Source organism: Neoarius graeffei, chromosome 6, assembly GCF_027579695.1.
Source record: "Neoarius graeffei isolate fNeoGra1 chromosome 6, fNeoGra1.pri, whole genome shotgun sequence".
Taxonomy (NCBI): Eukaryota; Metazoa; Chordata; class Actinopteri; order Siluriformes; family Ariidae; genus Neoarius; species Neoarius graeffei.
In genome coordinates, this window is record NC_083574.1 from 91,022,002 (window position 1) to 91,032,843 (window position 10,842).

Genomic DNA, 10,842 nt, shown 5'->3' on the forward strand with positions numbered 1-10,842 from the left:
AAAATATATGGGTAGGAGAAAGCAACATTAGGCTGGAGGTTTTGACTATTGATTACTCTCACATGGTCAAATGTGTGCCTCATTGTTTTGTCTCATGACTGCTTCAAAAGAAAATCCCAAAGGGAAATCTCTGTGGAAAGTGGAGGGATGGAACCCTGCTCACCCTCCATGTCCACCTGATGTGGAGGAAAAAACAAATGGTCCTGGGACCACCTCCCCAGATAATGCTGAACTGGAATCCCACCAAGTTTTGCCTCAGTAGCACCCATCAACAAATAAATGCTTTCTTAAAACTTTAAACCCTGGCCAATTTGTAGGCACAGCAATTTTTACTGAATTCTGGAATTTTTTTTTTTCAGCTGTAAATATGCAGTGCAAAATGATTCAGGGGACATACCAACTTGCACGGGTAATGAGTTGTCTGAGGTGGAACACACATTTACTGATATGACCCTGGTGTAAATATTCAATAATGTGTATTGCTGGGTTTCACGTGATGTCACACCTTCCTCATTAGTTATTCCAAACTTTAGCTGGTGGTCTACCAAAGCTCAGTTGACATTGTGTTTGTATGGAGAAGGTGCATTGCTCACATGAAAAAATGTCTTACGCTTGCGTTGCTTTTGGTTGTTTGAATTGATCAAACCATGAAACTGCTAAAAGTTTCTTCAGGGTTCCACATGAACTAATAAAAAGGGTGAACGAATGCAGGATTTCACAAAAGATATCGAGAAAGGTGGCTTTTGAACCTCTCACTGAAATCAAAGGGAACTGAGCACAATAAAAAATGGCTGTGAAATCTACAGTTATTTACTGTATTAAACACAGTAACATTACTGTGTATGATTTTTACAGTAGAATGCTGTAAATTTTACAATAAAACCTTGTCCACATGACAAAATCACAGTTGTCTAAGTATTACAGTGAAAATCATAGTAGTCAAAGCGTTACTGTAAAGAAAATCACAATAGCCGGTATCGTACTGTAAATAGAAAAGTAAACTACTGTATTTTATATATGTGTGTGTGTGTGTGTGTGTGTGTGTGTGTGTGTGTGTATTAGCTTTAAAAAAATGTATCTGGGCACATAATTTTTATATCATATTTCATCTCATCTCATTATCTCTAGCCGCTTTATCAGATTTATCTAGCCGCTTTATCTATTCGCTTTATCTGCTTTACCAGACCAGCCGTTCAACCTCCCGTCTGTATGCAGACTCGTCACCATCTCGGATGAGGCCGATAACTGTTGTATCATCTGCAAATTTCAGGAGTTCAACAGACAGGTCTCTTGAGGTGCAGTCATTGGTATAAAGGGAGAAGAGCAGTGGGGAGAGCACACACTCTTGGGGGGCACCAGTGCTGATAGACTGAGTGCTGGATAAGATGCTCCCCATCCTCACCTGCTGCTTCCTGTCAGTCAGAAAGTTTGTAATCCACTGACAGGTGGAGGAGGGCACAGTGAGCTGGGTGAGCTTGGTGTGGAGGATGTCTGGAACAATGGTGTTGAATGCCGAATTGAAGTCCACAGCCCAACTGTGATCTGATTACAACCTGAGTCCACCAAGGCCTAATTTGTCATCCCCTGAATACTCACTGACACTCTGTACATTCCTGCTCGATCAGGGCAGACCCAAGGAATATCATGAATCCCCACTTTCTTAAAGGATGCTGACCCCAGAATTGCCCAGTTTTCCCACCATACCTGCAGACCTGACAGCATGGACAGTTCCACCTGTGAAGAGTGAGAGGGAATTAATGGCAACATTGGCATAGAAGCACAAGGGGTGAGGGAAAATGGAGACGGACACAGGTTTGGGGGGCAGGCTTTGGGGGAATTGGCCCCTGCTTCTGTGATGCAGGTATAGTGAAAAAAAACACAGTGGGAGAGGGAGTGAGAAACAGAGAGACAGGGCAGGGGTGCCTGCTACCAGAAACACTGCCAGATGGTCTTCTGATAGCCAGAATGCCTCCTCCAGTCATGCTGCGTGGTGTCACTGGATACAAAATGTTGATCATTCCAGCAGTCAAACCATGACCTGCTCCAGGACCACTTGGTTGATCATGATGTGGAAGCCATGGCCTAATGGTTAGAGAAGCAGCTTTGGGCCCAAAAGTCACTGGTTAGATTCCCTGGACCAGCAGGAATGGCTAAAGTGCCCTTGAGTGAGGCACATAACCCCCAACTACTCCCCAGGCTGCTCTGGGTATGTTGTATGATGTTGTTCTTGGGTGTGGCTAACCTGCTGCTGAACGGCCTGCTTCGGTTCCTGATACTCCAGCAGGTTGGTGGCTGGAAATGGTGTGCCAAAATCACAAGATGTTGGCTGGAGTGTCATTCGAGTGAACACCTTCAAATTTTTATTGGCACATAACTTTGAAATGGATATTTGAGACTTCCAGAGATATGCACAAAATCATAAATACTCAGGTCATGTCCTGTTACTTACACTTTTGTAAGTTCTCTTCTCGTTCAGGAACCTATACACCAAGTTTGGTGCGTGTATGATTTATAGTATTTGTTGCCCATATATTTTTCCAAAAGAAAAATGGAAACATGAATAATAATCCTGACCAGTCCGATCAGGTTCCAGCAGCTTTGATACTTGGAGACCCCAAATAATCCTTACATAAGCAATAGGGGTCCAGCTATATCCCTGCTTGGATCATCATCAACAACAACAACAACAACAATAATAGTAATAATAATAATAATAATAATAATAATAATCAGCAGCAGCATTGAAAATATAAATCAGAACATACACAATAGGGTTCCAGCATCCCATGCTTGGACCCCTAATTAGGATAATTAGAGAAAAAAAATCTATAGGGTTTTCACAGCTTTCCTGCTTGGATGCCTAATGAAATTATTTCAAAAGCAACTTCCCTGATTGGACCTTGAATAATAATTATAATAACCACATGAAGCAGCAACATGACATAGTCCATCATAATATAAATTATAAAAAAGGCTGCCACTGCATCCAGTTCGTAAACACCAGCTAAACAAAAGATTAAGGCCTACATATTTCAGATTAATTTTGCTTACATTTGCAAGTCACACCTCCTTTTTTTTCCACCAGTGTAATATTACCATACAGAATTTGCCATTCTATCTGTATAAATACTATGAAATAATTTCTAATCATCCAGATGAGACACCAAGCCTGGCAGATATCAACCATTACCACGTTCTGTTACTGGATTGATACATGGAGCCCATTTTTACTGTTTTACATATCGTAATTGCCATGATCAATTTTTCTAAAGGTAATGGGACTACTTGTATATTGCAAGGAAAGATTACATATCCACAGATATGGAAAGATGGTGATATCATTGTTGGAGGAATTTTTCCTTTCCATAGTAATTGGGAAATCATAGACTTGTCTTATTTGGTCAGGCCACAAATAATGAAATGTATTAGGTAAGATATTGAGCACCTCTGACATTTAGTAAGGCTATTTAACAGTGTTGCATCATTCACCATTAGACAGTAATGATAAATTTTGTAATGTGACTATTCTTCTCTGATTGCTATAATTAGTCTTGATTTCAGAGCCTTTCAATATTCACAGTCCTTGATCTTTGCAATAGAAGAGATTAACAACAGTACCACTTTACTGCCTGGAATCTCACTGGGATACAAGATATTTGATACCTGCAGTTCATCAGCAATAGGAGCGCGAGTTGCAATGACACTTGTTAATGGAAATGAGAATTCAGTCTTGAATGAGTTCTGTACAAAGCCAGCCAATGTGCAGGCCATAATCGGTGAGACATACTCTTCTGTGTCTATGGCGATTGCACAGAGTATTGGACCAGTCAGCATTCCCTTAGTAAGAATTTACCCAGTTTTTTGCAGTTTTTAAAAGGTATACAGTGTTGAAAAGGAAAATGTGGAGCTGGAATTTTATCTTGTAACTTACTTTTATCTTCTTGTTCTTAATATAATTGGTAGTTATGAGCATGCACAAAAAAAAAAAAAAAATCATGATTAATCACAATGCCTGAGATTTACATTTGTCAGTCTGATTTTAGATCAGTCATTATTCCACCTGTGAGTGTCTCAGTGACAAGAGGAAATATCCATCATTTCTGCGCACTATTCCTAGTGATTACTACCAGAGCAGAGCACTTGCAGAGATGGTCAAACACTTTGGCTGGACCTGGGTGGGAGCAGTGAGAACAGATGACGACTATGGTAACAGTGGGATGGCTGCATTTACTGAAGCTGCAGAAGAGCTAGGCATTTGCTTAGAATATTCACTTCCATTTTTTAGAACCTATTCACAAGAAAGAGTGCAAAGAATTGTTGAGCAAATCAAAAGCTCTACTTCTCGAGTAATTATTGGATTCCTTGACAACTGGGATTTGGAAAGTTTACTGCCAGTATTTTTAGAACACAATATCACTGGATACCAGTGGGTTGGAACTAGGGTTGCCACCTGTGTCTGACAAAAATCCTGGACATTTCGACCATCCAATCGACCTTTTTGCTTGTAAGCAACGGCGCCCTTCACACATCTAACCCAAGACAAAAATCGCCCTTCTACGCTGAAACTGTATTGCTCTAATTAGTAAAAATGACGCTTTTGCTAGTTATTTGTTTAGTTAATTGCTTTACATAATATAGCAGGTCTTCAGTAGCCTGGCAAGCCAGACTAAATGTGAATATTTAGTCTGGCCTCGATCCGTAGACATTTCCGAAGCGGGTGGGAGGAACAACCCGCTGTCTTTCAAACTGTCTCTGTGCGCAACAGTGACTGTGACGTAGTCAAAGCGACAGAAAGCAATGGGGGAGACCTTGAAATAAATAATTTTTCAAAATGCGTATTAATTAATAAACATGTTCTAGATATTAAGAAGTTTGGAGATAATGACCACAAGTTTGGAGTCTGTACCACGTACATAACATACACTCATTTTTTTTCCAAGTGTTTTTCAAGGGTTTGCTTAAACTGTTTTTGAGAGTTTTTATTTAGTGGTGTTTGGTGAAATAATTTCCCTTAAATTTAAAATAACGGGAAAATAAGAAACAATCAAAAAGTAATGTTTCAAAGCTGTTTATTAATTCTTTGTACTGCACAAACTAGCCCCATCCTTTTGGCTACGAGCGGAGCCAGCTGGTAGATCAGACTTTTGCCATAGCCGGTCGGCAAAACAGCGAAAACGTCCTTCTTGAAAAGGAATGAGCGGAGAGCCTCTTCCTGCTCATGTTTCAACGAAAACCGCAAGTCTAATTCTTCTAAAACTGATTCCAAAGCGGAGTCAAACGCGCGCTGTTCACTAGCCGTAGCCATCTTTCCTGCTGCGCTTTCTCCAGCGTCGCGCAGCTTTGTCGTCACTCCTGCAAAAGGCCGCCCAAAGAATCCAAACAAAAACCTTGCGTTGTGATTGGCGGGCACGATTTGATGCCCGGGGTGTTTTTGTTTACATGGTGCGAGGCTAGACCCATTTGCTAGGCAAAAATATTTTTGGCCGCTAGGCGGGTGGGTCTAGTTTACTAGGCTAGGTCTTCAGTATTTTGGTTTATTTCCAACAGTTTTTGGTTGTGGACACCTGGGGGCAGTAGTGGGCACAGGTAAAAGGGAAATACATAATTAAGTTCTGTTTGTTTGCTTATGTGGAATAAAAATAAATAATCTAATTTTTCATTGTATCTAAGAATACCTGAATGTAACAATGTAAGGTGTAGTGTCAAACAGCTTACCTGATTGCTTAGAGTGTGGTGTGTGCTTTGCTTGTGCTTGCCTGTGCCTCTGCTGCTCTTGGCTAAACAAATACATAGGAGGACATGGAACTGATATAACTTGGCACATACAGTACATACAGGAGTATGTTACTACACTATTTCATTTAATTCACCAAAACCTTACCTAATCTTCCATTTATATTTGGTGTTTTTCTTTGCTGCTGCTATGAGTCCTGGCTGATTTTCAATGAATGTCTTGAACTCAGTACAGGACAACTGAAAGTTTAGCCTGACTTGAAGCTCAGCCTTCACCATTGCAACAGAGAGTCTGTTTCTTTTATCAGTCCAAGCCGGTTCCAGGCTAGCACCAACTCTCTGCTGGGCCAGAGGAAAGAACCGCTTACGTCAGCGGGGGGGCGGAGTTGTTAAGACCAACAACAATAACAAGACCATGAAAGATCGCCATTTTTAAGCGCCGAGAAGCAGCAGCTGTACAAACGCGAAGTCATCCATTATTATTATTATTGTTGTTACTGCTGCTTCTTCCGTGTTTTTGCTTTGATATTCGCGCCAAGGTTTATGTAAACGTAGCGCCGTAACTGACGTATACAGCGACGTGATGACGTGCCTCCGCTTAGTGGCGCTTAGCACGGGCGAGCTATGGAAAAGCAAACTGGTTCTCAGCTGGCTCGCAAGTTGAAATACACGTTTTGTCCATCATGTACAAAAAAACCGGGACATTCAGTGTCCCGGATTTTTATTTTTTTTTTCCGGGACAGACCATGAAAATCCGGGACAATCAGGAAAAACCGGGACAGGTGGCAACACTAGTTGGAACTGAAGCTTGGATCTTTGCTTCAGAATTAGCCATAATGGATAAACACCATATACTGCAGGGAGCTATAGGGTTAGCTATCCCCAAATCAAAGGTGACGGGGCTGCAGGACTTCATTTTAAATATACATCCACTGAAATATGTAGGCAGAGCCATTTTTACTGAATTCTGGGAGGCTTTGTTTAGCTGTAAATATGCAGTGCAAAATGATTCAGGGGGCATACCAGCTTGTACTGGTAATGAGAAGCTCTCTGAGGTGGAAAACACATTTACTGATATGACTCTGATGCCAATATTCAATAATGTGTATAAAGGAGTATATGCAATTGCTCATACCTTACATGAACTTCTTGGCTGCAAGCAAACATGTCCTACAAATAAACAGCCTGATCCTTTCACAGTGAGTTAATAGTACTGCTAAGACACTATTTTAACACTTAGGATAATCTAAATAAACAACCAAAATGTTTTAATAGAGAATATTGTATACCTAACTGTATACTTGCTTATCACATTTTAATGTGCCTAATTTCCATTTTGTTTTATTTCTTCAGTTTCTACAACAACTGAAGAGAGTGCATTTCAAAACCAAAGAGGGTGAAGATGTTTTTTTTGACAAAAATGGTGACCCTGCAGCAAAGTGTGAGATAATAAACTGGCATTTGAATGAAGAGAATCAGCATGAGTTTGTCACTGTTGGGCATTATGACTCATCTCTAACTTATCGTGACCATTTATTTGTAAACGTGACCGCAATTATGTGGGCACAAAATACAAATCAGGTGAGTATTAGAGAGAAGTTAGAAGCAATCTCAATAAAATCATTCCTAATATTTAAAAGAAAAAGTTCACAGTTAAATAATTAGTTTCAGGTGATCAATATGTTTCATCATTATAGGTACCAATATCTATGTGCAGTGAGAGTTGTCCTCCAGGAACAAGGAAGGCTGTACAGAAAGGAAAGCCCATCTGCTGTTTTGACTGCATACCATGTGCTGAAGGAGAGATCAGTAATGTGACAGGTACTCAAACTTATTCCTTCTAAAACTTCATATTCTATAAGCTGTATGATTAATTCACTTTCCAGGGAGGTTTCTTTTTTCAGTAAGGTATATGTGGTTCTTGTAACACCAACAATTTTCTTCTTCAATCTCATTTGTACTATGTGTTGATTATTTTGCCTATGTGATGTATCTAACATCTCTTTTCTGCTGTTTATTTCTGCTTTTATTTTGTGACAGATTCCAATGAATGTCACCAATGCTATCAAGACTACTGGTCAAATCCTCAGCGAAATGAATGTGTGAAGAAGGAAATTGAATATTTGTCCTACAAAGAAACTATGGGAATTTTGCTAACAGCTGTTTCTATTATTGGCGCATTTATGACAATGGTAATCGCAATCATATTCTTTAGACATAAAAATACCCCAATTGTCAAGGCCAACAACTCGGAGTTGAGCTTCCTATTGCTCTTCTCTCTGACTCTGTGTTTCCTTTGTTCACTTACTTTCATTGGTCAGCCCTCTGAGTGGTCCTGTATGCTGCGGCACACAGCATTTGGGATCACCTTCGTCATCTGCATCTCCTGTGTACTGGGAAAAACATTAGTGGTGTTGATGGCTTTCAGGGCTACACTTCCAGGAAGTACTGTAATGTCATGAAATGGTTTGGGCCTCCTCAACAGAGGTTCAGTGTTCTTTTTTTCAGTCTCATACAGGTCCTTATTTGTGTGCTTTGGTTGTCAATATCCCCTCCATTCCCCTTTAAAAACCTCAAGAGCTATAAGGAAAAAATAATTCTTGAATGTCATTTGGGTTCAAACCTAGGTTTCTGGGCTGTGCTTGGCTATATTGGTTTTTTGGCTCTTTTATGTTTTCTTTTGGCTTTTCTGGCTCGGAAGTTGCCTGATAATTTTAATGAAGCCAAATTTATCACATTTAGTATGCTGATCTTCTGTGCAGTTTGGCTCACTTTTATTCCGGCTTATGTCAGTTCGCCAGGAAAATTCACTGTCGCTGTGGAGATATTTGCCATTTTAGCATCAAGCTTTGGTTTATTATTCTGTATATTTCTTCCAAAGTGTTACATCATAATACTAAAACCTGAGAAAAATACTAAAAAGCAAATGATGGGCAAAGTTATTTGAAGGAGTAGCCTTTTTTATATGCTCTTTTTTCATTTTTTAAAGCATGTGACCCATTCAAAATTATCTTCAACTGTATAACATTTGACACCAAGCTCAGCTTTTTTTTCTTTCTTTTTTTTGTGAGACAAGTTATATCAACTGATATTGATTTATGTGTAATTTTTCAGTTCTACATTTAAATACAAAATGTCGATACAAATATGCTAAGTCCATAATATTATAACTGAGAACCAGTGAATTGAGAAACATTTATAAATCTTTGCTCAGAGATGGACCCCCCCCCCCAAAAAAAAAAAAAAAAAAAAGAGAAATTGGCTTCACTCCCACTGGCTGTCCTGATTCAATCGCCAAAATCTATCAGTTAATTAATTCTATGGAGCTGATCACAATTTAACAATGCCTACTATGTTCATGACCTGGAACATTTTTATGGCAGAAAATCTTTGGCTATTCTCTAATGCTGTCTCACATCACCGCTCACTCTGTAGATGTTTAAATGAGGGAATTAAGCATTGAAAATCAGTTAAAAGTTAACAGCTCATTGAAATGTTTTGCTCAGCATCACTTTAATATGCTTTTTTTCAATCCAATACATGGAAATTGGATTCACTTAAATGAAGCTCTGACCTCCAATGAATGACATTATATATCTGTTTTTCTCATAACAATGTCTTTTTACTGTGTGGGAATGAATAAGCCCTGCAATGATCATGTCTAAGGCAAACCCAAACTTGTTTTTTTTTTTTTTTTTGCAAATTACTCTATTTATTACAATTTTATTGAACCAGAAATTATCAAAACACAAGACATTACTGTTTAAAATCACTTTTTAAAATATTTTTCATAAAATTCACTGGATTTCCTTCCACTGTGCTGTGCAACTATGCGATAGCTGATGTTATTTGATTTTGTTCTGCCATGTGAAACCAATGATGGAATTGAAATAAAAAAGGAATATAGTCTGAAATGATTCACAGTGACAATGGTTGCTCATTATATATATATATATATATATATATATATATATATATATATATATATATATATATATATATATATATTCTGTAGAATTAATCTGCAGATATTCTTTTGTCACTAAGTCTCTTCCAGTGTTTTTGATGGCTTGCCTTTACTTGCCTTTACTTGTCAACATTAAATAACAACTGTTTGGTGTGGTGGAAAAAAAATAATGAGGCCTGAGTCAAAGGAGAAATCAGAATAAATGGAGATTTTATTGTGAGTGTTCTATATGCATACAAAAGACTCATGCACTCTGCTTGAAGGCATCCAGTGGAGTGCACTAAGGCATTTATGGAGAGAGACCTTCCTCTTCTCTCTACCCCCTTATATGGTCATATGCGTGCATCTGTAATATGCAGAGACATCTGTCTCCCCTGGCATGACGTTTTTTGTTTGTTTATTTTTCTTGTCATATACTTAAACTATGTCTACAAAAAACACTCTCCTAGTCAACTGATTAAATAGTTGTATAAACATACTTGGATAAAATGAGGCTATGGTTTAATACAAATGTTAGCATTAATGTTATAATTAATATTTTCCCAATACATTGGTTATGCTAAGATTCAATATCGACTGACATGGGCTTGGTATCTTGGATGTAGTGTGTTTGTAAGGTCAGTTATTGAGGTGGTCTTGCAGATGCAGAAGAGATCAGCATTACAGTAATGATATCAGAACTCAATATCTTCATTGTCCTTATCCGTGGTATCTCTATCTTTGTCCACACTTCTTTTTGGGTAGTTTCCATCTTTCTTTGTGTAGCCATTTCTGAGCATTCTATGAAGCATATCATAAAATGAATCATATGAATCCCAATTATTATATGAAAATAGTTGTTAAATTCATGCCAGATAGGCATAAGGCCTACAAATCTACCAATGTCCATACATATCATTGTTTGTATGATGGGGCAAACAATGTACAGTGTACTGATGGGGCATCACTATGAATGTTGCTGCTGCAAAGAATTGTGGGACAGCATTATCTACTTTCCATTCATAAAAGATAGTTCAGTGTACCATATGCAAAAGGAGACAGGAAAGGAAGCATTGAAGGACCTTTCCTTAGCATTTAGAGAATTTGAACATCTCCTATCATGACTGTCACTGAGAAATATCCAGGTCATTTCACTCAGTTAG

The 10,842-nt window shown here is 38.6% G+C and overlaps 1 pseudogene; it reads left to right on the plus strand.

Moving 5' to 3' along the window:
• Positions 1 to 3,214: 3,214 nt before the first annotated feature.
• On the plus strand, positions 3,215 to 8,680 carry LOC132888386 (extracellular calcium-sensing receptor-like; annotated as a pseudogene).
• Positions 8,681 to 10,842: the final 2,162 nt, after the last annotated feature.